The sequence below is a fragment of the Nicotiana attenuata genome, unplaced genomic scaffold, assembly GCF_001879085.1.
Source record: "Nicotiana attenuata strain UT unplaced genomic scaffold, NIATTr2, whole genome shotgun sequence".
Classification (NCBI taxonomy): domain Eukaryota; kingdom Viridiplantae; phylum Streptophyta; class Magnoliopsida; order Solanales; family Solanaceae; genus Nicotiana; species Nicotiana attenuata.
Genome location: NW_017674046.1, coordinates 8,337 through 34,983, shown reverse-complemented (window position 1 = coordinate 34,983; position 26,647 = coordinate 8,337). Strand labels below are relative to the sequence as shown.

General features: G+C 42.8%; 1 long non-coding RNA gene across 1 annotated transcript; it reads right to left on the bottom strand.

The window, feature by feature from the left end:
* Positions 1–20,661: 20,661 nt before the first annotated feature.
* Positions 20,662–21,835, bottom strand: LOC109217878. Its single transcript, XR_002066699.1, has 2 exons — positions 21,797–21,835; positions 20,662–20,938 (listed from the first exon to the last, which is right to left on the bottom strand). It is a non-coding gene; the product is annotated as an uncharacterized LOC109217878 (long non-coding RNA).
* Between the last annotated feature and the right edge of the window lie 4,812 nt (positions 21,836–26,647).

Below are 26,647 nucleotides of genomic sequence, written 5' to 3'. Positions count from 1 at the left end.
CAGGTGTATTGTCGCGTTCGCGAAGGGTCGCTCAGGTAAATCATCGCGTTCGCAAGTTCGGTATCGCGATCGCTTAGAAGGGAAATCTGGTCAAGGTAAGATGTGCATCGCGAACGCGAGAGTTGGACCGCGTTCGCGAAGAAGAAAATCCTGTAGCTGGGCAGAATGTTTTAAAGCCATCTTGTCCGAGATTTTGGGTCTATTTTCACCCATGGCTGCTCGTTTTTGGAGATTTTTGGAGGGAATGAAAGAGGGATTCAAGAGGAATCGACTTGAGGTAACAATCTTGATCTTAAAACTTGATTATATTGTGAAACCCACCTAGAAATTCATGGAACTTAAGCAAAAATGGAAGAAACTAGGGCTTGGGATTTTGAAATTTGATTTGGGGATTTGAAGGATCAATTGGGGTTGGATTTGAGAACTTTTGGTATGTATGAACTCGTGAGGAGATAAGGAACATATTGATGTGAAAATTTCTAAGTTTCGAGAAGTGGGTTCGGGGCTCGGGTTTTGCCGATTTCGTGATTTATAATAATTTTTGATTGTTTTCGATTGGGTATTGTTCCATTGGCATATTGTGACGTATTCGTTCTGGTTTTGGATAGATTCGACGCGCGTGGAGGCCGATTTGAGGGGCAAAGGCGTCGCGAGCTAGAGATTTCGCCGGTTCGAGGTGAGTAATGATTGTAAATGATATCCTGAGGGTTAGAAACCCCGGATTGCACCGTAGTGCTATATTGAGGTGACTTGCACGCCGGATAGCGAGCGTGGGGTAGAGCACCGTTGAGGGATTGTGACTTGGTTCGTCCCGATTGATGATTTTACCGCGTATTTGACTGAAACTTATTTGTTATTATCATGATTTGGGCTGATTGCCATATTTGGGCTTCGTGCCAATTATCTGAACCCTTCGAGGATTTTTATCACTGTTTCCTCACTGTTTTGACGCATTATTTGAACTCAGTCCTATTGATATCCCCTGTTTTGCAAACTCAGCCAATTTTACTCAGATTTGAAACTTAAATGATATTTCTAAATGATATTTTGGGCTGAGAACTACTGTTTTACAAATGCCAGAGGGGCTTGTGATGATTTTCGGACTGATTGAGGCCGAGGGCCATATGTGAGGATATGCTGAGTGATATGAGGCCGAGGGCCTGAGATACTTATATGCCATGAGGTGGCTTGAGTGACGTGAGGAGGCTTTCAGGCCTCGTGAGTGATGTGAGGAGGCTTTCAGGCCTTGTGAGTGATGTGAGAAGGCTTTCAGGCCTTATGAGTGATGTGAGGAGGCTTTCAGGCCTTACTTCATATGCCACGAGGTGGCTTGATATTGCGCTTGGGCCGTAAGGGGCCCCTCCCCGAGTCTGCACACCCCCAGTGAGCGCCGTCGACGATATATGGATCGGGCTGCACGCCGCAGCGAGATGTGGATCGGGCTACACGCCGCAGCGGTTACTATATGATACTGTTCTAAGAGTGAGCTGAGAGAGAGAGCCCAAGGGGCTGAGAGTGAGCCCAAGGGGCTGGTACTGTTTTGAGATATCGCCCGAGGGGCGAACTTATATGTTCTCATCTTGCATATTTACTTGCCTTTTTACCTGTTATACTGCGGTATTTGTGCCCGAGGGGCGGATTTTTCTGTGCTTATCAGCACTAACTGTTTTGAAATCGTTTTGTAACCGTTGAAAAGATCATTTTCAAAAGAGATTTAAACTGAGCCAATATATTTCTAAAGATTTCACAGCTTCACTGTTTTCTCAAAGGATTGTACCTTGCTTCTTTACAGCATGTTGGTTGCTTTACGTGATTTTTTACTGCTTAGTTGTTATTTACCTTTATTACTCACTGAGTTGGAGTACTCACTTTACTCCCTGCACCTCGTGTGCAGTTGCAGGTATTTATTCACCCGGTAGCGGGTATTGGCTGTTTGGATGCAGAGCTGTAGTAGTTTAGCGAGGTGACTGACAGCGTTCGCAGCACCGCCTCTCTCTCTTGTTTCATTATTCTGGTTTTGTATATTTTAGACCTTGTAGTTGGATTAACACTCTAATAGACGCTCGTGACTTGTGATACTCCGTTTAGGGCTGTGTCGGGTTTGTGCTTCCGTTAGTTATATCATTAAATCATGCTTAGATTGCTTATTAATGTTTAACTATTTTTGAAAAGACGAGTTGGGTTAGTTGGCTGGCCTCGTCTTCACGAGAGGCGCCATCACGACCAGTGCGGGGTTTGGATCGTGACAAGTTGGTATCAGAGCCTAGGTTACTAGGTCTCACGAGTCATGAGCGGGTTTAGTAGAGTCTCGCGGATCGGTACGGAGACATCTGTATTTATCCTCGAGAGGCTGCAGAACCTTTAGGAAAACTTCACATTCTTGAATTCTTATCGTGCGTCCTTGATTAAGCTTGAAGAGAAACTCTTGAAATTCATTCCACGCGTTTGTATGCGCGCATGAGCGCTCAGCATCAGATGTGCCTTGATGGCTTGTGATTCCCTGATTAAGGGACGAGATGTAATTTCTGTGAGTTTATGTTGGGCCAGTCTGGAGGACTTGAGGCCGGATCTTTGTCTATGGCTTGATCACCGAGGTGCTGATTGTGTGAACACATGGTTTTGAACTTATATGTTCGGTATTGCCCCTATTAGTAGAAGTGACGGTTGGATAACCATGTGATGAGTATGTTAGTACTGCGAGATGTATCTATGTAACTTGGAAGTGTCGAGGAAGATCTGCTGGATGATAGGTGTACTATTAAGTGTATGATTTCCATTGTGAGTGGATGCGTAGCTCCGAGTTATGGGCGCGTGAAGAATCTTTTCAAGTCTCCTAGTTGGGAGTGAAGTAAATTGCATGTTGCGGTATGAGATCAGACTCAGGAAGACTAAGTGACTGTGGAATGTGTATGACGGTGGAAGGTATGCGGAAATGTCATATTGAGGCGAAACATGCGGGTTATCTCCTGCGGAGTGTTCTGAAGTGGTGTAATCCTTATGTGTATATTAGAAGACCTCATGTGTAATTGAAAAGTACGTGTTGAAATTTGGAATTTCGGGTCGCTTAAGAGAGTGGGCTTAACTGTTGCGGGAATGAATGCGAGAATTGTAGAAGAGTTACAGTACGGGATGATTTGTGTTTTCACAACTTATAAATGATTTGAGCTTAATCTCACTATGTTATTGTGGCATCAATAGGGTAAAAGTGTTATGAGTTATTGAGGGTATTTTTATCTACGGCTTCGAGCCAAGTGGGGGAGTCTGCTGTGAGTAGTTGATTGCACGGTTAGGTGCTATGCTGGTTCCAGTTTGAGGCGTGCGGGTGAGTCAGTTATGACTTGTGGGAATTGAGACCGAGGATGTTGACGAAGGTTATATTATGCTTCATAGGGTAAGGAAATCACATGATGTCTTAAGTTGTTGTTGGTAGAGAATGCTCAGTGCATAGAGCAGTAAGTTGCTTGGGTGTATTAGGATGAGGATTTCATTTTGCGGTATCGGAGTGCCAATGAGGCACGGGTGGTTCTGTTCGTTAGGTAAGGTAATTTGCAGTATGAGTAAGAGTGAATGACTTTCGAGAATGGTTCCAATGTGTTCAAGATTCTGCAGGAAACAATCGGGTATTTTAAAGTTGCATGCGTGGTTAGAAACTGCGTTTTCATTGGAAGAGGTTCAGATTTGTGCTATTTCTAGGTTAATTATGGGGTTCTATGTATCAGTATCAGGAAAGTAAAGGTAACGGATTCGGATTCGCAAGAGGTTCTTCAGATTAAAGTATTCGGGAGCGTGAAGTTTTTGGTAATATTTGAGAGAGTATTCAGCGGCTTATGGGTCCTAGACAGTGTGGTCTTGTGCTTGGGTCTCGTGTAGTGAGCCTGGGATTGAGAGATTGTGGTACTACAGCAAGAGGGAGCATCAAGTTGAAAATGAATCAGAAGGAAATTCAGCTAGATGGAATGGTTTGATAGTAGACCGAATCGGTTTGGTAAGGGTATGATCAATTGTTTGTATGTGTTCGAGGTAATGGGTTCTTACAGGTATTTTGCAACAATGCTCATGGGCTTTGATGGCTTGTTTAGCTTGGTCTAGTTAGAAGGATTTAGTCCTGGCAGTTTAATTTGTGCAAACGGAATTGGGAGAGTTCTTGTTGATTTCTACCGTGGCTGGAGCGGTGCATTTTTCTACGAATATGAGAGGTATGGGATGTGTAATGATTTTTCTTCTAGATGGGATCAATGGAAGTTCTTGACTAGTTGAGTGTGTAAATGTCTGTGGCTCGGAAGGGAGATAAAAGTTTTCCTGTTATCCTTGGATGGTGTGGCATATGCGGTATGTTGTGGAGGATCGAGATTTGCGTATATGAGGTTTCAGTTCAGTTCTGAAAGGAAGTTCATAACACTCTTAGGCAGCGGGTAGCCTCAGATGATTAAGGAAATGGTATTGTTATTTGGAAGTGATTTGACGAGAGTATATGTTTCAGAAAAAGGGTAATGTGATTAAGTTGATAGCACTTCGGTAGTATTGCGGCACCTTTTTTTAGATCGACTGGTGATATTCAGGTTTGTTTGGGGGCACAGGGAAATTTGAGAGTATCTAACGTGGAATGATTGGGTATTAGAGGTATGGCATATATTTGGACAGCGAAATTTGGGATAGGATATGGTGATTCATGTGCCGTATGGACGTGGAGACGGAAGTTCTCATATTCAGGCTATGTTGTGATTGTAGATCGTGTGTATCAGCATTTGGAGGCCCGAGTGGATCTTTCTTTGCTTGGTATGTTAGGTTTTGGATATGATATTGGGGTGTAGACTGGTTGTTTCCGTGTTGTGTTATTCTGGACTATTGCGATAGGATGGCGCGGATGGCTATGTCGGGAAATGCCACGGATTGAGTGGCGATGTTCGTCGGATTATGTCCTAGTGGGGATTTTTATATTTCGAAGACCTAGCGGACGGCTGGGAAGGATTATCTTTCTTATTTGGGGTCTTGTGAGTGAGTGTTCTATCTTGAGTCGGCTTGGATGGCTTCGAATGGCATTGTTTAGGGAGGTATTGATTCGACTGTTGTTGAGCTTATCAGTGATCTGGGGAGATCTATGAGTTACCTTTCTGTGTTGCGAGATGCTAGGATTTGTTGGTTATAGGCGCACATGGTGCGGTTCAATTGGGGTCTCTTAGTGGAATTCGAGCGGGAAGAGTAATTGAGCGATGCTTGGTGAACGGCGTACCGGTTGTGTCCTATCGGGTTGCGTGGCATATGTTATTTGTTGCACCGTAGGTGTAATGATTTGCTTTTGTTCCAGACATCAAATTATGCGTGGCTGTCGATTTTTGAGCATAGCGACTTGAGGTGTTTCATGTGTAATAGTGTTTGGATGGGATCGCGCATTGTAGCGAGGCTACGTGGAAATATGACCTTTCGGGGTAGATTCATGTGTTTTATTTCTATGATGTGAGACGGGGTCTCAGCTTCGTGTTGTGATTGTACTGATCAGCTTGAGATACAGCTCTTTTGTCTGGGGTCATTTTCATGATTTGAGGATATTCAGATCTGTTTCTTATTGGTGCGCGAATTATGTAAGTTGTGGCTTAGGCCTGTATTGATGTGTCATGTCACCAGAGAAGTGTGTTGGATTCGAGGTGATCGTTGGGGTCATTAATGAATACGAACGGATTTGATTTCAGCTTGTTGGAAGGATAATATCGAGGTTCGGCTCGGAAATCTGCTGTGGTATTAGCCAAAAGGGAAGTGACTTCATGAATGGTTGACCTGAGAGATGGTTACGGTTTATTGCATGTTTCATGTATCATTAGCAGTATATAGAAGAGTTGGAATAAGACCCTAGTTGATAAGAGGTTTTCTACCGGTATTCGGGTGTTATGTGCAGCTGCTATGAATAGAAGTTATCGTTTCGAGTGTTTGAGTTATGTGGTATATCATATAATTGCACCTGAGGTTACAGGTATGGGTTATTACAGCTGGTTCGGGCTTATTCTGAATATAGATGTGAGGTTCTAATCTTGTGTATGATTTCGGAAAGTGCAATGTGGTTCTATGATTTATGGGCTAGGCTGGATTGTGTGATTTCAGTTAAAATGTGTTATCGGACCTATATGAGATAGGGTAACGTGGTATCACCCCCGGGTATATGCATGGTAAAGTTATTCAGTTACTGGTTGGCTTCTAGAACAACTCTGGGTACGTTCGAGGACGAACGTGTGTTTAAGTGGGGGAGGATGTAACGACCCGACCGGTCGTTTTGAGCTTTTGCACTTCGATCGCCAGTTCTCGGGCATGACATGCCCCGTGTTATGTATTGTGACTAATGTAGATCGTTGGTTTTGGTTTTTAGGAAAATTTGGAATGAATTTGAAAGAACAGTTTCATTTGAAAGCTTGGAATTTGTAAGGTTTGACCAAGAGTTGACTTATTTGTATACGAGCTCGGATCGGAGTTTTTATGATTTGGTTAGCTTCGTTGAGTGATTTATAACTTAGGAGTGTGATCGGAAGTAGTTTTGGAGGTCCGGTGTAGAATTTGGCTTGAATTGGCGAAGTTAGTATTTTGGCGATTTTCGGTCGATAGGCGAGATTTTGATCCGAGGGTCGGAATGGAATTCCGAGAGTTGTTGTAGCTTCGTTATGTAATTTGGGATGTGTGTGCAATATTTCAGGTCATTCGGAGGTGTTTTGGTTGGGTTTTTGATCAAATGCGTGTTTCGGAAGTATTAGAAGAACTTAGGCTTGAATTCGATGTGAACTGACGGTTTTGGTGTTGTTTGAGGTGTTTTGAGGATTGGAACAAGTTTGAATGATGCTTTAGGATGCGTTGGTGCTTTTGGTCGAGGTCCCGGGGGCCTCGGGTGAATTTCGGGTGGTCAATCGGGTTATATTCTATGTTGAAGAGTTGCAGAAAATTTGTCTCAGCAGTTGCAGCAATTTATCTCTTCGCGTTCGCATTAGTGTTCTCGCGTTCGCGAAGAGTAGGCGGAGGAGGGTGTGAAATTTTCCTTCGCGTTCGCGAAGGGGTGTCATCTCAGTGCATCGCGTTCGCAGGTTCTTATTCGCGTTCGCGTAGATGGATTCGAGTAAGTGGATTTGAAGTGGAATTGTGCTACGCGTTCGCAGGTGTATTGTCGCGTTCGCGAAGGGTCGCTCAGGTAAATCATCGCGTTCGCAAGTCCGGTATCGCGATCGCTTAGAAGGGAAATCTGGTCAAGGTAAGATGTGCATCGCGAACGCGAGAGTTGGACCGCGTTCGCGAAGAAGAAAATCCTGTAGCTGGGCAGAATGTTTTAAAGCCATCTTGTCCGCGATTTTGGGTCTATTTTCACCTATGGCTGCTCGTTTTTGGAGATTTTTGGAGGGAATGAAAGAGGGATTCAAGAGGAATCGACTTGAGGTAAGAATCTTGATCTTAAAACTTGATTATATTTTGAAACCCACCTAGAAATTCATGGAACTTAAGCAAAAATGGAAGAAACTAGGGCTTGGGATTTTGAAATTTGATTTGGGATTTGAAGGACCAATTAGGGTCGGATTTGAGAACTTTTGGTATGTATGAACTCGTGAGGAGATAAGGAACGTATTGATGTAAAAATTTCGGAGTTTCGAGAAGTGGGCCCGGGGCTCGGGTTTTGCCAATTTCGTGATTTTTAATAATTTTTGATTGTTTTCGATTGGGTATTGTTCCATTGGCATATTATGATGTATTCGTTCTGGTTTTGGATAGATTCGACGCACGTGGAGGCCGATTTGAGGGGCAAAGGCATCACGAACTAGAGATTTTGCCGGTTCGAGGTGAGTAATGATTGTAAATAATATCCTGAGGGTTTGAAACCCCGGATTGCCCACCGTAGTGCTATATTGAGGTGACTTGCACGCCGGATAGCGAGCGTGGGGTAGAGCACCATTGAGGGATTGTGACTTGGTCCATTCCGATTGATGATTTTACCGCGTATTTGACTGAAACTTATTTGTTATTATTATGATTTAGGCTGATTGCCATATTTGGGCTTCGTGCCAATTATCTGAACCCTTCGGGGATTTTTATCACTGTTTCCTCACTGTTTTGACGCATTATTTGAATTCAGTCCTTTTGATATACCCTGTTTTGCAAACTCAGCCAATTTTACTCAGATTTGAAACTTAAATGATATTTCTAAATGATATTTTGGGCCGAGAACTACTGTTTTATAAATGCCCGAGGGGCTTGTGATGATTTTCGGACTGAGTGAGGCCAGGGGCCATATGTGAGGATATGCTGAGTGATATGAGGCCGAGGGCCTGAGACACTTTATATGCCACGAGGTGGCTTGAGTGACGTGAGGAGGCTTTCAGGCCTCGTGAGTGATGTGAGGAGGCTTTCAGGCCTTGTGAGTGATGTGAGGAGGCTTTCAGGCCTTATAAGTGATGTGAGAAGGCTTTCAGGCCTTACTTCATATTCCACGAGGTGGCTTGATATTGCGCTTGGGCCGTAAGGGGCCCCTCCCGGAGTCTGCACACCCCCAGCGAGCGCCGTCGACGATATATGGATAGGTCTACACGCCGCAACGATTACTATATGATAATGTTCTGAGAGTGAGCTGAGAGAGAGAGCCCGAGGGGCTGAGAGTGTTTCTGAGAGTGAGCTCGAGGGACTGGTACTGTTTTGAGATATCGCCCGAGGGGCGAACTTTTATGTGCTCATCTTGCATATTTACTTGCGGTTTTACCTGTTATATTGCGGTATTTGTGCCCGAGGGGCGGATTTTTCTGTGCTTATCAGCACTAACTGTTTTGAAATCATTTCGTAACCGTTGAAAAGATCATTTTCAAAAGAGATTTAAACTGAGCCAATATATTTCTAAAGATTTCACAGCTTCACTGTTTTCTCAAAGGATTGTACCCTGCTTCTATACAGCATTTTGGTTGCTTTACGTGATTTCTTACTGCTCAGTTGTTATTTACCTTTATTACTCACTGAGTTGGAGTACTCACTTTACTCCCTGCACCTCGTGTGCAGTTGCAGGTATTTATTCACCCGGTAGCGGGTATTGGCTATTTGGAGGCAGAGCTGTAGTAGTTTAGCGAGGTGACTGCCAGCATTCGCAGCACCATCTCTCTCTCTTGTTTCATTATTCCGGTTTTGTATATTTTAGACCTTGTAGTTGGATTTACACTCTAATGGACGCTCGTGACTTGTGACACCCCGATTAGGGCTGTGTCGGGTTTGTGCTTCTGTTAGTTATATCATTAAATCATATTTATATTGCTTATTAATATTTAACTATTTTTGAGAAGACGAGTTGGGTTAGTTGGCTGGCCTCGTCTTCACGAGAGGCGCCATCACGACCAGTGCGGGGTTTGGGTCGTGACAGGCCTCTTAGTAGCCAATTACAAATTATCATACTAACATCTGTAAGCTCCTATATAGCTTCTTTGTAACTCATCAATAATATCTCTCGGACATTCTGCTGGAATTGGCAATGTTGATTGATGTTCCATGAGCTCAATGCCGTCATCGCTCCCAGTGATAAGTATCTCATTGTATTCTTCTTCTTCCCTTGTGGTTAATTTTTCAAAACCAAGATTCTTCTTTCTGAATTAATCCAATCTCTGAATAATATGGAAATCTCTAGACTGTCCTCCGCTAATGCATGTCTATGATCTCCGATTTGAAATCTAGCCGTGCTAAAAGCATTCTCCGATGCTACTGATGATGCTTGAATAGCCAGGATATCTCGGGCCATTATTGAAAGTGTTGGAAAAGCCTTGCTACGCTCCCTCCACCATGACAAAAGTTGTTCATTGCATTCATCATCTTTAATACTTTCCAATCCTTGATTAAGATAAGAATCAAGTTCATCACCAATAGAGGAATCAAAACCTGTTATATTATCCATATCTTCCCATAAAACTTCTGCTCTAGACTTAGAAGTAGAAGGAGCAGTTTCACAACCTGTTGTTTTCATAGATTTATATTTATCAAACATTGATCTAGCATAAGAATATATGCTAGCTTGGCAGTCTTCAAGAGATGGTTGTTCATTTTCTTGAATTGCTAAATTCTCATAAATTTTACGAACAAGTCCTTTTGCACCTCTTAGTTTCAAAGATGCGTTAAGTAGAGTAAAAATTAAATAAACTTCGGGAATAGTGAAAAAAATACTTTTTTAATTTTGAAATCATTTCATTAATGACTGGTGCATAAGTTGGATTTGTTTTATACTTACCAAATACAACAGAAATTCCACAAATATACCATAATATTTGTGTAACAGTAAGATAATATATACCAGAAAATTATTTTGTAGCACAATAAAATTTTTCGAAAAATTTAGTAAGCTATTTGATCTCATCCCAATCAGAATCAACAATTTGATCAGCGGGGATACCATTATGCATATTAAATACCTTTCGGATAGGCACCCCATAATCATAAGCAACTTTAAGCATTTCATAAGTAGAATTCCACCTAGTACAAACATCTTTTGGAACTATTCTAAATGGAAGGTTAGCACGAGCACATTGTTGAGGAAATTCACGAATTCTACTCGGTTTATTAGCACAAAAAATATAGGCACAAGCATGTTGTATTTTACTACAAGCATCAGAAAAATAAATTCAGACCATCTGTTGCAACCAAGTTAAAAATATGGCATGCACATCTAACATGAAAAATTGCTAGATTAATTGGAAAAAGTCTAGTTTTTAAGCTATTTGCTGCGGTTGTGTTAGCAAAAGCATTATCTAAGGTGATAGTTAAAACTTTATCAATGAGTCCATAAAAATCAAGTATTTGTAGAACAGTAGTTGCAATATATGCTCCAATGTGTTTTGAATCAACAAATTTATAACCAATAATACGTTTTTGTATGTTCCAGTGATGATCAACCTAATGACATGTAACAGTTAAATAATTACAACTATTAGGACTACGACCTATATCACATGTGATAGACACTTTACAATCTAAGTGAAAAAATACACAACGAATATACTGAAGATATTCGGTTTGAAATTTAAAAACATCATTTCTAACTGTGGTCTTAGGAAAACCTTGAAAAGCAGGGTTATAAGTTTCTTGTATATAATGCACAAAAGCAAGGTGAGAAGGAAAAGTAAAAGGTAAGCCACAGACAGCCACCATTTTTGCTAAGTTCTCACGATCTCTATCTTTGTTATAGGGGCGTAGAACATTACCAGAAGCAGGGGCAAGCTGTTGTTGAACAAAATTAGAACCAGATCCACTAGGAGTGCCAATACCGGTGGTAGGATCTATAATTTTTCCGGCTTCTATGTTAGCTTGTATCCATAAAGATTTGTGATCCTTTTGTAAGTGTCTAGTTAAACCCCCCCGTCCCACCACTTTTTTTTGTGTGAAAATTTTTGCTTACATTTTTCACATATAGCATGATGATTGACTTTATCATGTTTAAAAAATTTCCATACAAGTGATGTTTTGGGACGTTCAGCCTTAGGCTTACCCCTTACAGGGGGTACAAGGGGTAATGCTCCAGACCGGGATTGACTCTGAGTTGGAGCTTGTGTTGCGGGACTAGTGGGTGTTTCATCTAATTCTTCTTCCTCATTTTCTTCGTCCTCAAAAAAAATATCATTGCCAAATTTTCTTTGTAAAGTTTCATGATCTAGTTGTTCTCCGACATTAATATTATAACATGCGGGGGTTGGAAAAATGAAGTTTCATCAACATGAGTCATTTCATATATATGTTTTCTAATTCTAGGAGAAGGGTTAGGATTAGGACTAGGATTAGGACTACTACTACTTTCACCTTTACTATTTTTTTAGCTAATTTTTTAAACATGCCAAATATATTATTAGATGACATAATTTAAATATGAAATTAAATTAAAAAAACTAACACAAAAATTAAACACACAAATAAAATACGAAAATAGAACACGTAAAGTAGATACAAAAATTAAGCACTAAAATGATATGCAAAAATTATATATTAAAATTAGGAGATGGAACGAGTGCACCGTGATTAAATATTGAAACTTGAAGAAATTGCCCAAAATATTGCTCCAAATACTTGACGAATTAATTTGAAGCTTGAAAGTTGCTCCAAAAATTTGCCCAAATACTTGAAACTTGAAAGTTATCACTTGATAGTTGATACTCGATAGTAACAAAATTGAGAGAATAATATGGATAGAATATTAGAATGTAAGAGATTTGAGAGAGAATACTGATTTTTTATGGGAAAAAATGAAGAAGAATGGGGGGTACTTATAGTAGAGAATAGGGCCAAAGTATAATTTACTAAACTTAGGGGTTATATTAAACGTTTGGGGGGGTAGGGGTGTTTTTTTTTTGGGGGGGGGGGGGGAAGGGGGTAGGGGCTGTTTTGCCCGTTTTTGGCCGTTGGCAACGACTATTTTTGCAATTTAAGTCGTTGCCCAACGGCTAGATTTTAAAATAAAAAAAAAACAAAATCCAGGCGGGACGCGGGACGGGACAAACAGGACGAAATGGTCGTCCCGTCCCATCCCGTGTCCTGTTTAACATTGGCCCATCCTGTTTAACTTGAAGTGGGACGGGACGGCCCGTCTCGTTGGACAGCCATAGTGCTGATACAACCACATTTCACTTACTGAAAACAGAGGCGGATATGGGAGATAAACTGTCACGACCCCAACCCCGGTCGTGATGGCGCCCAACAAAATGCTAGGCAAGCCCGGCCTATTAAAAACATTAACCCAACTCCTTATACAATTTATTATTAATCAACACAGATAAATTACCAAGTCATAATACTAGAAATCTGAAATAAGACTTTAACATGCGGAATCTCAAATAATAATCCTACTACATAGCCCATATAGATCCAGTGTCACAAGTTGAGCCTCTAATACAGGTTTATCAACCTAACGCATAGCAATCGAGGAAATTACGAAATAAAACAAAGGATAGAAGGGAGAGATCAGGGCTGCGGACGCCATTGCAGCTACCTCGATGCTCCCGGATATGTGCTGCTCAGCAAAAAATCCTCACTCAGCCTCAGATGCACCTAGATCTGCACGAAAGATGCAGGGAGTAATGTGAGTACTCCGACCCAGTGAGTAATAAACATAAATAAAGACTGAGAATAAGAAATAATGGAAAAACACAAAGTAATCTATAATGCGGCAGTTGAAAAAAGTAGAATAAAATCAATGAAACACTGAAATCGAAATGCAGAACTGCTACGGCAAATAAGCAATTAAGTGACAGATATAGAAAAAAATAATCAACACATAATATGGTACCCTCTAGTACCCGCTGCGGCGTGCAGCCCGATCCATTTATTTATCGTCGATGGCGCTCACCGGGGGTGTGTAGACTCCGGGAGGGCCCCCTTACGGCCCAAGCGCCAAGCCATCTCGTGGAATCAGCTAGGCCCTCGGCCTAATAGCAATATCAATATAATACCGCTGCGGCGCGCAGCCCGATCCATACTCAGTCCAGAAATCACATAAGCCCCTCGGGCAATAATAAAAATAGTAGTTCTCAGCCCAAAACATCATTTAGTATATCTTTTAGTTTCAAAATTCGAGTAATGATGGCTGAGTTGTAAAATAGTAGAAATCGGTACGACTGAGTTCAAGTAATAAATCCATACAGTGAGGATATAGTGACAAAAACTCCCCGATGGGTTCAAATAGTTGGCACGAAGCCCAAATATGATAATCAATACAATTAATGATGACAACAAATAGGCTTCAATCAAATAAGCGGTAAGAACATCACTCAAGAAGGACCAAGTCACAATCCCCAATAGTAAACAACCCCACGCTCATCATCAAACGCGTGTCTCACCTCAATATAGCACTACGATGTGCAAATCCGGGGTTTCAAACCCTCAGGACATCATTTACATTCATTACTCACCTCAAGCCGGCCAAAACTCTAGCTAGCTATGCCCTTGCCTCTCAAATCGACCTCCTCGCGCGTTGAATCTGATCAAAACCACAACGAATACATCACGATATGCTAAGGAAACAATATCCAATCGAAACAATCGAAAAATAACAAAAATCTTCAAATTGGCAAAACCCGAGCCCCGGGCTCACTTCTCAAAACTCAGAAATTTTCACATCATTAGACTCCTTATCTCCCCACGAGTTTATACATATCAAATACATAAGAATCGGAGTTCAATAGACCCTTCAAATCCTTAATTTTTGCTCTCTTAAGTTCAAGCCCTAAACCACCATTTTTGTCCTTTAATTCCTTAAATTTTCAGTCCTAATTCATGAAATAACACCATAGAATCATGTTTTGGGTCCAAAAATCCTTACCTTATTGAAGCTCCTTGAAATCCCTCTTCAAAATCGCCCACAATTCTCCAAGTCCGAAGTTAGAAATGAAAAACCCTTCAAAATTCGCGAAGAAAACGTAAATATTTCTGCCCAGTCATAACCGCTTCTGCGGTCAAAAACCGCTTCTGCGGTCCTACCTCCGTATCTGCGAAAATTTCTTAAGTCCAGCCTGACCGCATCTGCGGTCCTATAGCCGCATCTGCGGTCCTATAGCCGCATCTGCGGCTCCGCAGGTGCGGCTTCCTATCCGCATCTGCGGTTCTAGCTCATTTCCCCTAACCCGCATCTGCGACCGAATTTCCGCATCTGCAGCATCGCAGATGCGGCTCCTCGTCCGCATCTGCGGAAACAGCTCCCCAAAGCCAAAACTCGCACCTGCGGCCTCCCCTTCGCACCTGCGATCCCCTTTTCGCAGCTGCGGAAATACCAGCAACAGCAGAAATCTGAGATTTGCCCAAGTCCAAAACTCCCCGTTAGCCATCCGAAATCACCCCGAGGCCTCCGGTACCTCAACCAAAGGCACTAACACATCCTAAAACATTATCCAAACTTGTTCCAATCATCAAAACACCTCAAACAACACCAAAACCAACAAATTACATTGAATTCGAGCCTAAGTTCTTCTAAAACTTTCGAAACATGCTTTTGATCAAAATCACCTCCGAATGACCTAAAATTTTACGCACACATCCCAAATCACCTAACAAAGCTACAAAAACTCTCGGAATTCCATTCCGACCCTCGGATCAAAATCTCACCTATCAACCGGAAATCGCCAAATACTAACTTCGCCAATTCAAGCCTAATTGTACACCGGACCTCCAAAACCACATCCGATCACACTCGTAAGCCACAAATCACCTCCCGAAGCTAACCGTACCATCGAAATAAATCAACATCCGGTTGACTTTTCCAAACTAAGCCTTCCTTAAAGAGACTAAGTGCCTCATTTCCCACTAGAATCAATCCAAACCAACTCGATCACACAAGACACTGATAATGAAGCATAACGAAGCAGAAAATGGGGAAAACGGAGCGGTAACTCATGAGACGACGGGTCGGGTCGTCACATCCTCCCCAACTTAAACAAACGCTCGTCCTCGAGCGAGTCAAGAAACATACCTGAAGCCTCAAATAGGTGAGGGTATCTGCTCCGCATCTCCTGCTCGGTCTCCCAGGTATCCTCCTCCACGGGTCGACCTCTCCACTGCACCTTCACTGAAGCTATATCCTTCGACCTCAACTTTTGAACCTGACGACCCAAAATAGCCACTGGCTCCACATCAAAGGTCAAATCATCATCCAACTGAACCGTGCTGAAGTCCAACACATGAGACGGGTCCCCAACATACTTCCGGAGCATAGAAACATGGAATATCGGATGCACACTCAACAAGCTGGGTGGCAAAGCAAGCATATAAGCCACCTTCCCAATCCTCCTAAGCACCTCATAAGGCCCAATGAACCGCGGACTCAACTTCCCTTTCTTTCCAAATCTCATAACACCCTTCATGGGCGAAACCTTCAGCAAGACCTTTTCACCAACCATGAAAGACACATCTCGGACCTTCTGGTCTGCATAACTCTTCTGACGCGACTGCGTTGTACGTAGTCTCTCCTGAATCACCTTCACCTTCTCTAAGGCATCCTGAACCAAATCTGTCCCCAATAGCCTAGCCTTGCCGGGCTCGAACCAACCAATTGGAGATCTACATCGTCTCCCATACAAGGCCTCATACGGTGCCATCTGAATGCTGGACTGATAGCTGTTGTTGTAGGCGAACTCTGCAAGTGGCAAAAACTCATCCTATGAACCTCCAAAATCAATGACACAAGCACGCAACATGTCCTCTAATATCTGAATGGTACGCTCGAACTGTCCGTCCGTCTGAGGATGAAACGATGTGCTCAACTCCACCTGAGTACCCAACTCTCTCTGCACGGCTCTCCAAAACTGCAAAGTAAACTGAGTACCCCTATCTGAGATGATAAAAATTGGAACACCATGCAACCGAACAATCTCCCGGATATAAATCCCCGCCAGCCGCTCTGAAGAATAGGTAGTACACACTGGAATAAAGTGCGCGGACTTGGTCAGTCGAGCAACAATCACCCAAATAGCATCAAATTTCTTCAAAGTCCGAGGAAGTCCAACAACAAAGTCCATAGTAATCCTCTCCCACTTCCACTCGGGAATATCCATCTGCTGAAGCAAGCCACCAAGTCTCTGGTGCTCATATTTCACTTGTTGACAATTGAGACACCAAGCCACAAATCCCACAATATCTTTCTTCATTCTTCTCCACCAGTAGTGCTGCCTCAAATCCTGATACATCTTCGCGGCATCCGGATGAATAGAATACCGCGAGCTATGGGCCTCCTCCAGAATCAACTCTATAAGCCCACCCACATTGGGCACACAGATCCGTCCCTGCATCCTCAACACACCATCATCACCAATGGTCACATCTCTGGCATCGCAATGCTGAACTCTGTTCTTAAGGACAAGCAAATGCGGAGCATCATATTGGCGCTCTCTGATGCGATCATATAAGGAAGACCGAGAAACCACGCAAGCTAACACCCAGCTGGGCTCCGAAATATCTAATCTCACAAGCCGATTGGCCAAGGCCTGAACATCAACTGCAAATGGCTTCTCCCCAACTGGAATGTACGCCAAGCTCCCCATACTCAGTGCCTTTCGGCTCAAAGCATCGGAAACTATATTGGCCTTTCCCGGATGATACAGAATAGTAATATCATAATCCTTAAGCAACTCTAGCCATCTTCGCTGCCTCAAATTAAGGTCCTTTTGCTTGAACAAATGCTGAAGACTGCGATGATCAGTGAATACCTCACAAGATACGCCATACAAGTAGTGCCTCCAAATCTTCAATGCATGAACTATAGCAGCCAACTCCAAATCATGAACAGGGTAGTTCTTCTCATGGGGCTTCAACTGACGAGAAGCATAAGCAATAACTCTGCCCTCCTGCATCAATACACAACCAATCCCAACTCTCGAAGCATCACAATACACGATATATAAACCTGAAGCTGACGGCAAAACCAATACTGGAGCTGTAGTCAAAGCTGTCTTGAGCTTCTGAAAGCTCTTCTCACACTCGTCCGACCATACAGATGAAGCACCCTTCTGAGTCAACTTGGTCAAGGGCGATGCAATGGATGAAAATCCCTAAACAAATCGGCGATAATAGCCTGCCAACCCAAGAAAGCTACGAATCGCTGTGGCTGAGGACAGTCTAGGCCAACTCTGAACCGCTTTTATCTTCTTTAGATCAACCTGGATACCCTTGCTGGACACCACGTGTCCCAAGAAAGCCACTGAACTGAGCCAAAACTCACACTTGGAGAAATTTGCATAAAGTTTCTCCCCCCTCAATCTCTGCAATACAACTCGCAAATGCTCCACGTGCTCCTCCTGACTACGCGAGTACACCAGAATATCATCAATGAAAACAATAAAGAATGAATCCAGATAAGGCCGAAATATATTGTTCATCAAATGCATGAACGCTGCCGGGGCATTGGTCAGCCCGGAAGACATGACGAGAAACTCATAGTGACCATATCTAGTCCTGAAAGCAGTCTTAAGAATATCTGAATCCCTGATCTTCAACTGGTGATAGCCCGAACGGAGATCAATCTTTGAAAACACCCTCGCTCCCTGAAGTTGGTCGAACAAATCATCAATGCGAGGTAGGAGATACCTGTTCTTAATTGTTACCTTATTCAATTGCCTATAATCGATGCACATTCTCATTGTGCCATCCTTCTTCTTCACAAACAGAACTGCGCACCCCAAGGTGACACACTAGGCCGAATGAACCCCTTATCTAGGAGTTCCTGAAGCTGCTCCTTCAATTCTTTCAACTCAGCTGGTGCCATGCGATAGGGCGGAATAGAAATGGGCTGAGTGCCCGGCACCAGGTCAATACCAAAATCAATGTCCCTGTTCGGTGGCATGCCCGGCAGGTCTGCAGAAAATACATCAGGGAAGTCCCTCACAACTGGGACAGATCAATAGTGGGAGTCTCAACTCTAACATCCCGCACAAACGCTAGATATGAAACACAACCCTTCCCAACCATACGCTAGGCCTTCAAGAAAGAAATCACTCTACTCGGAACATAATCAGTCACACCACGCCACTCTATCAGCGGTAACCCCGGCATAGCCAAAGTGACTGTCTTACCATGACAGTCTAGAATAGCATGACACGGAGAAAGCCAATCCATGCCCAAAATAACATCGAAGTCCACCATGCTCAATAGCAATAGATCAACTCGGGTCTCCAGGCCCCCAATAGTCACAACACATGACCGGTACACACGGTCTACAACAACAGTGTCGCCCATCGGGGTAGACATGACAGGTAAAGCAAGAAACTCACAGGGCGCACCCAAATAATAAGCAAAATATGAGGACACATAAGAATAGGTGGAACCGGGATCAAATAATACTGAGGCATCTCTGTGGCAGACTGAAACAATACCTGTAATGACAGCATCCGAAGCAATGGCATCTGTCCTGCCTGGAATAGCATAAAAATGAGCCTGGCAACCGCTTGATCGACCTCCCCCTCTGGGGCGACCCCTGGCTGCCTGATCTCCACCCCTGGCTGGCTGGGCGGGTGGTGAAGTAACTGGAGCAGAAGTCGAGGGCTGACCCCTCTGTTGAAGATGACCACCACGAAGTCGAGGGCACTGCCTCCTCATGTGACCAAACTCTCCGCACTCATAACAACTACCCGGTACTGGAGATGGGGACTGAAGGGAACCCCTCGCACCAGAGTGACTAGCAGATGCACTCGGCGCAGAAGAACCCTGAGCTGATGGGGCATAAGATGAACTCTTAGCTGGGAGGCGCTGAGTGAAGACTGGCCCTGCTGAGACCCATGATTACCACGGCCTCAAGATGCTCCACGATACTCTGGATTGGCCGACTAAGAAGGCCTGAAAGAACGACCTCTACCATGCTGGAACTGACCCCTCAAAGGAGCACCACTGTAACTGCCCGATCCACGAGGCCTCTTGGACTCCCTCTCCTCTCGCTCTCGACGGCGAACTAACTCGATCTCACGAGCGATATCCACCACCTCCTCAAACGTAGCACCCAATACTCTCTCTCTAGTCATCAGAATACGGAGATGGTAGTTAAGGCCATCCACAAACCTCCGGATCCTCTCACGATCTGTCGGAATCATCCAAATAGCATGACGGGCCAACTGTGAAAACCTCACCTCATAGTGGGTCACGGTCATATCCCCCTGCGTCAACCACTCAAGCTGTCTACGCAGCTCCTCTCTGCGAGACTGCGGTACATACTTCTCCAAGAAGAGAGCGGAGAACTGCTACCAAGAAAGTGGTGCTGCACCGGCAGGCCTACGCCTCTCAAAGTCCTCCCACAAGGTAAGAGCAACCCCGGTAAACTGAAAGGTGGTAAATACCACACCACTAGCCTCAAGAATCCCTGTCGTAGGGAGCATCCGCTGACACCTGTCAAGAAAACCCTGGGCATCCTCGCCCTTAGCACCGCTGAATGTCAGAGGCTGGAGTCTACCAAACCTCTCAAGACGACGCTGGTCATCCTCCGGCATAACTGGAACCCTGAACTCCTGCACTGGTGCAACCTGCTGAGCCAGAGGTGCCTCTGGCGTCTGTAGTCCCTGCGCTACCTGCTCAGGTGTGCGAGCAGCGGGGGTCTGATTGCCTCCCCCGGCCTGCGAAGTAGCTGCTGCTGTGGTGGCTGAAACTGCCTGAGCTAGGCCAGTGCAAACTGTCAAGATCTTAGCCAAGGTCTCCTGAAGACCCAGAATCACGATGGGCATAGCTGGTGCCTGAACTGGTGCTGCCGGGACCTGATCCGGAACTGGGGCAGCTGGTGGATCAGCAGGTGCTGCCCTCGCTACTCTGCCTCTGCCACGACCACGACCGCGTCCGCGGCCTCTGGTGGCCTCAGTGGGTGGTACTAGTGTTCGTCCACCTCGTCCGGTCGCTCGTGTCCTCACCATATTTGAGAGAATAGAATAATAGAAGTTTAGTTCTCAGTTCAACAAAGCCGCACGACAAGAATTTCAAGAATGTTAAGTTTTTTCTAAAGGTTCTGCAGCCTCTGGAGGATAAATACAGATGTCTCTGCGCCGATCCGCGAGACTCTATTAAACCGGCTCATGACTTGCGAGACCTAGTAACCTAGGCTCTGATACCAACTTGTCACGACCCCAACCCCGATCGTGATGGCGCCCAACACAATGCTAGGCAAGCCCGACCTATTAACAACCTTAACCCAACTCCTTATACAGTTTATTATTAATCAACACAGATAAATTACCAAGTCATAATACTAGAAATCTGAAATAAGAGTTTAACATGCGGAATCTCAAATAATAATCCTACTACATAACCTATATAGATCCAGTGTCACAAGTCTAAGCCTCTAATACAGGTTTATCAACCTAACGCATAGCAATCTAGGAAATTACGAAATAAAACAAAGGATAGAAGGGAGAGATCAGGGCTGCGGACGCCATTGCAGCTACCTCGATGCTCTCGGATATGTGCTGCTCAGCAGAAAATCCTCACTCAGCCTCAGATGCACCTGGATCTGCACGAAAGGTGCAGGGAGTAATGTGAGTACTCCGAACCAGTGAGTAACAAACATAAATAAAGACTGAGAATAAGAAATCATGGAAAAACACAAAGTAATCTATAATGCGCCAGTTGAAACAAGTAGAATGAAATCAATGAAACACTGAAATCGAAATGCAGAACTGCTACGGCAAATAAGCAATTAAGTGACAGATATAGAAAAAAATAATCAATACATAATATGGTACCCTCTAGTACCCGCTGCGGCGTGCAGCCCAATCCATTTATTTATCGTCGACGGCGCTCACTGGGGGTATGCAGATTTCGGGAGGGGCCCCTTACGGCCCAAGCGCAATATCAAGCCATCTCGTGGCATCAGCTAGGCCCTCGGCCTGATATCAATATCAATATAATACCGCTGTGGCGCGCAGCCCGATCCATACTCAGTCCAGAAATCACATAAGCCCCTCGGGCAATAATAAAAATAGTAGTTCTCAGCCCAAAATATCATTTAGTATATCTTTTAGTTTCAAAATCCGAGTAAAGATGGCTAGGTTGTAAAATAGTAGAAATCGGTACGACTGAGTTCAAGTAATAAATCCATACAGTGAGGATATAGTGACAAAAACTCCCCGAAGTATTCAAATAGTTGGCACGAAGCCCAAATATGATAATCAATACAATTAATGATGACAACAAATAGGCTTCAATCAAATAAGTGGTAGGAACATCACTCGGGACGGACCAAGTCACAATCCCCAATAGTAAACGACCCCGCGCTCATATCAAATGCGTGTCTCACCTCAATATAGCACTACGATGTGCAAATCCGGGGTTTCAAACCCTCAGGACATCATTTACATTCATTACTCACCTCAAGCCGGCCAAAACTCTAGCTAGCTATGCCCTTGCCTCTCAAATCGACATCCTCGCGCGTTGAATCTGATCAAACCCACAACGAATACATCACAATATGCTAAGGAAACAATACCCAATCGAAAACAATCAAAAAATAACAAGAATCTCGAAATTAGCAAAACCCGAGCCCCGGGCTCACTTCTCGAAACTCAGAAAATTTTCACATCATTAGACTCCTTATCTCCCCACGAGTTTATACATATCAAATACACAAGAATCGGAGTTCAATAGACCCTTCAAATCCTTAATTTTTGCTCTCTTAAGTTCAAGCCCTAAACCACCATTTTTGTCCTTTAATTCCTTAAATTTTCAGTCCTAATTCATGAAATAACACCATAGAATCGTGTTTTGGGTCCAAAAATCCTTACCTTATCGAAGCTCCTTGAAATCCCTCTTCAAAATCGCCCACAATTCTCCAAGTCCGAAGTTAGAAAGAAAAACCCTTCAAAATTCGCGAAGAAGACTTAAATATTTCTGCCCAGTCATAACCGTTTCTGCGATACCACTTCTGCGGTCCTACCTCCGCATCTGCGAAAATTTCTTAAGTCCAGCCTGACCGCATCTGCGGTCCTATAGCCGCATCTGCGGCTCCGCAGGTGTGGCTTCCTATCCGCATCTGCGGTTCCAGCTCATTTCCCCTAACCCGCATCTGCGACCAAATTTCTGCATCTGCGGCTTCGCAGATGCGGCTCCTCGTCCGCATCTGCGGAAATAGCTCCCCAAGCCAAAAATTGCACCTGCGGCCTCCCCTTCGCACCTGCGAGACCGCACCTACGATCCCCTTTCCGCAGGTGCGGAAATACCAGCAACAGCAGAAATCTGAGATTTGCCCAAGTCCAAAACTCCCCGTTAGCCATCCGAAATCACCCCGAGGCCCCCGGGACCTCAACCAAAGGCACCAACACATCCTAAAAAATTATCCAAACTTGTTCCAATCATCAAAACACCTCAAACAACACCAAAACCAACAAATTACATCGAATTCAAGCCTAAGTTCTTCTAAAACTTCCGAAACACGCTTTTGATCAAAAACCCAACCAAATCACCTCCGAATGACCTAAAATTTTACGCACACATCCCAAATCACCTAACGAAGCTACAATAACTCTCGGAATTCCATTCCGACCCTCGGATCAAAATCTCACCTATCAACCGGAAATCGCCAAAATACTAACTTCGCCAATTCAAGCCTAATTCTACACCGGACCTCCAAAACCACATCCGATCACACTCCTAAGCCACAAATCACCTCCCGAAGCTAACCAAACCATCGGAATTCACATCCGAGCCCTCTAATTCATAAGTCAACATCCGGTTGACTTTTCCAAACTAAGCCTTCCTTAAAGAGACTAAGTGCCTCATTTCCCACTAGAATCAATCCAAACCAACTCGATCACACAAGACACTGATGATGAAGCATAACAAAGCAGAAAATGGGGAAAAAGGAGCGGTAACTCATGAGACGATGGGTCGGGTCGTCACATAAACTCTATGGGTCAACTTAGTATTGGATTCTTATATGCTTATAGTTATGAGTTCATATCTACAATTTATTGTGATTTAATTTTAGAAAACTTTTGCACATAAATTTGTGCTCCATATGGTAAGTTATAGGTTCAATTGAACCCGTTGGTATAGGGCTACATTCGCCCTTTGTATAGGTCAAATCTGACCACAGTGGTCGACCGAGTTGGGACCCTGCCTGGGTGGCGAAATAATGAGAAGCACCACGACCAACTTCAGTCCAAGCATCGATAGTGTATGTTAAGTTAAAAATGGTACCCAAATAACAACTGAAGAGACCGTTGTATGAAGGTACATCGGTTAAAGAACACGACAAAGATCATAGAACTATATATAGAAGGGAATTCATCGAAAAAGGGGGCTGGACTTTTCCTCTCTACTCTTGATCCGACAATTTCTTCTGGTAAAAGATGTAAACCGATTATTCTCTCTATCTCATCAAAGATGAGATATTAACATCAATAAATAGTGATTGTTCTTACTTTTCATTCATCATGTTGCTATATATTTTTAGATCTGAAGTTGGTTATGCTTGACTAAGATTTACCTCATCATTATCATTAATTGATTTAATCAAAAAAGTTTTAATATCTTTTGGTCAAACAATTTGGTGCCGTCTGTAGGGATTTCTTAGCCAAATTTCCTGGTGTCCTTCAGATCCAAAACCGGTGAAACATAATCACCCACTAGAAAGAGTGGTAAGTAAATCTCACATGCTAATCTAGAGCACGATGCTACATAGAAGCAAAAGTTACAACCAATATCCACGCAAAGCTTGCAAGAGAAGACGGTGCCTGTTGCGCAAATCCCATAAGAGTATGGGTACATCTCATGGGATGACCCACGCACCAGACGATCCACAAACCCAACCCACGCAGAGCCAGGGCATTTGCTGATACCCAATTTTTCTCTATATATTTTTAATATGCAAAACACCTTCAAAATAGCATATATGCATACATAAGCATGTCCAAGTATTTTATTATTTTTTCCATAATTTTGTAAGGGTTTAAATTGACTCATTTTCCCCTTTTTATCCATAAAATCCCCAATAATTATTTTCAAAATTATTATTTTGATAATTCACCTATTGTATTTCTATACTTATGCCAAAATATGGCTAAAGTAATTTTTTTTACATATTTTTACAATTTTATTTAGTATTTGTTAAGCTAAATTGCACATAATTGCAATAATAGCCTTTTTAGATTTAATAATATTTTATACGCATAAAATTGGATCCTGTATTTTTAAATTGTTATGTATTATAAATCATTTTAGCCCTTTAAATTAGTTTTTAGAAACTATTTACTCTTTTTTATAAATTAAATAAGGAAAAAATGGCTATTTAGAATATAGCCAAATTGGCTTTCAATTGTAGCGCAAAATTGGACCCCAATTTCCCAGCCCAATTTCAATTAAAACCCGACCCACACCCTTTTAACCCATACCCAAACCTGGATCCCCACCTACCCTTCTCATCCTAGCCATTGATATCTAAGATCAGCGGCCCCTATTCCCTCTTACCTTTTTTTTTTAACCTAAACGACTCCCTAACCTAATTCATTTCTTACCAAACCGCCGCCCTAGAATCCCCTTTCCTCTCCAATTCTCTCTGAGACCTAAAATCTAACCCTAGCCGCCGCCAACCAAACTAGCCTTAATCCCCTTCGATCCTCACTCAATCCATGGATTCCCATGGCTGTTTGAGACGTATACCTGTCTCCTACGTCTCCTGGTTGCCCGTTTTTGTGATTTCGTGTAAAGATCTCGAAGAGATCTAGTCCAGATCTTGCTCAACTTCCATCCATGGCTGTTCGAGTCAGATCCATGGCTTTTTCGGCTAAGACCGGTAACAATATAATGTTTTCTCATCTTATTTGGGTTCTCTGAAACCCTCACTCTTGAGATTTTCCGCTTTTCTTTAGATCTGTCTTAGATCTAGGTGTATCCATGAGTTTTTAACCGATTTTTTCTTCGTCTCTGCTATTTTCCTGAAAACCCTAGCTATAAATCCTCCGATCCTTTTAGATCTGTGATAGATCTATGGGTTTCTTAAGGTTTTCACATGTTTTCCTCAAAATGTTTCTCCGATTTCAAACGATTTCTTCATTCGAGACTAGGGTTTCAAAGTCCTTTTTACAAAAAACAATTTCTTTCTGATTTTTAGTAATTAATTTGATTTTTAGCATGATTAAACATTACCCGAGTCTTTCCTTTTTGCTCATTTTTGTCAAGAAACCCTAATGCTTCTGGGTTCGATTCGAAGTTTGAATTTGTTTGCGATGTGTTTGCATGACTATCATGAACATTCTAGGCTTTATATGTGTTCTATATGCTCTTGTGCTTACTGCTCTAATTCATTCTTAAGGTTTCTTTGATTTTGCCCAAACCCGTGCTATTTATCATGTAATAGGTCCGACTATTTGTTTTATTGATTGTTCACGTAATTTATGTTGATTCTATGTAATCTCCTTAAACCTACATCTTTGATTTTGGGTATTTTCCTTGTAACTCTGCACTGATTTTTCGAAATTGCTTCCTTACTTTTGTGATACTTTCCTTAGTTAGTGCTGATTCCCTATGATTTTCATTCTCATTTGTGATTCTCTGAACTAATTTTTTTCAGAATCAAATTGTACTCTACCTTGTGTATATGCACAAATATGCTGTTAATTAACTTGCACTTTCCTTATGTCTAAACTATTTTGTACTTAGTCCTTATTACATGCTACATGCTTTAACTATTCCTATTATGGTAAAATCAGCCTTACAAGCAATTCTTTTCCTTATTTGATACAACTTGTACCCGTTTGAACCATGGCTCCCTAATTGAAGGAAGTCCAGGTCCTTAATTGATTCTGATTCGTATTATTTCTATAATTATGCTAAGTCAGTACTTGTTACCTTACTTTTCGACCTATTTTTTAAAGTTATAAATACCCTAAGTCCTTTCATTAACAACACGGACAATAGTTCAAAACACACACATACACACTCAAACTCTCTCTTCTTCTCTACTACTTATGCTACTGCTTTGTCTAGCCGGCTGAAAGCCAAGGCTAGACTGTGGAACTCTACTTGCTTCACTTTTTCTGCACTTTGCTTCCTTAACTGGTATGTCCCTAGTTAAATTCTGAAACTCAACTCTATGTGCTCCACTGTTTGTCAATCCCTGTCTCTTTCTGCACTGACTTAATGGCTCGCGTTGTTTAATTGCACTTCATATTTACTGCTTTACTCAGCATGCTTAAGTTCTGCTCTCTCTTGGTCAAATGTAATC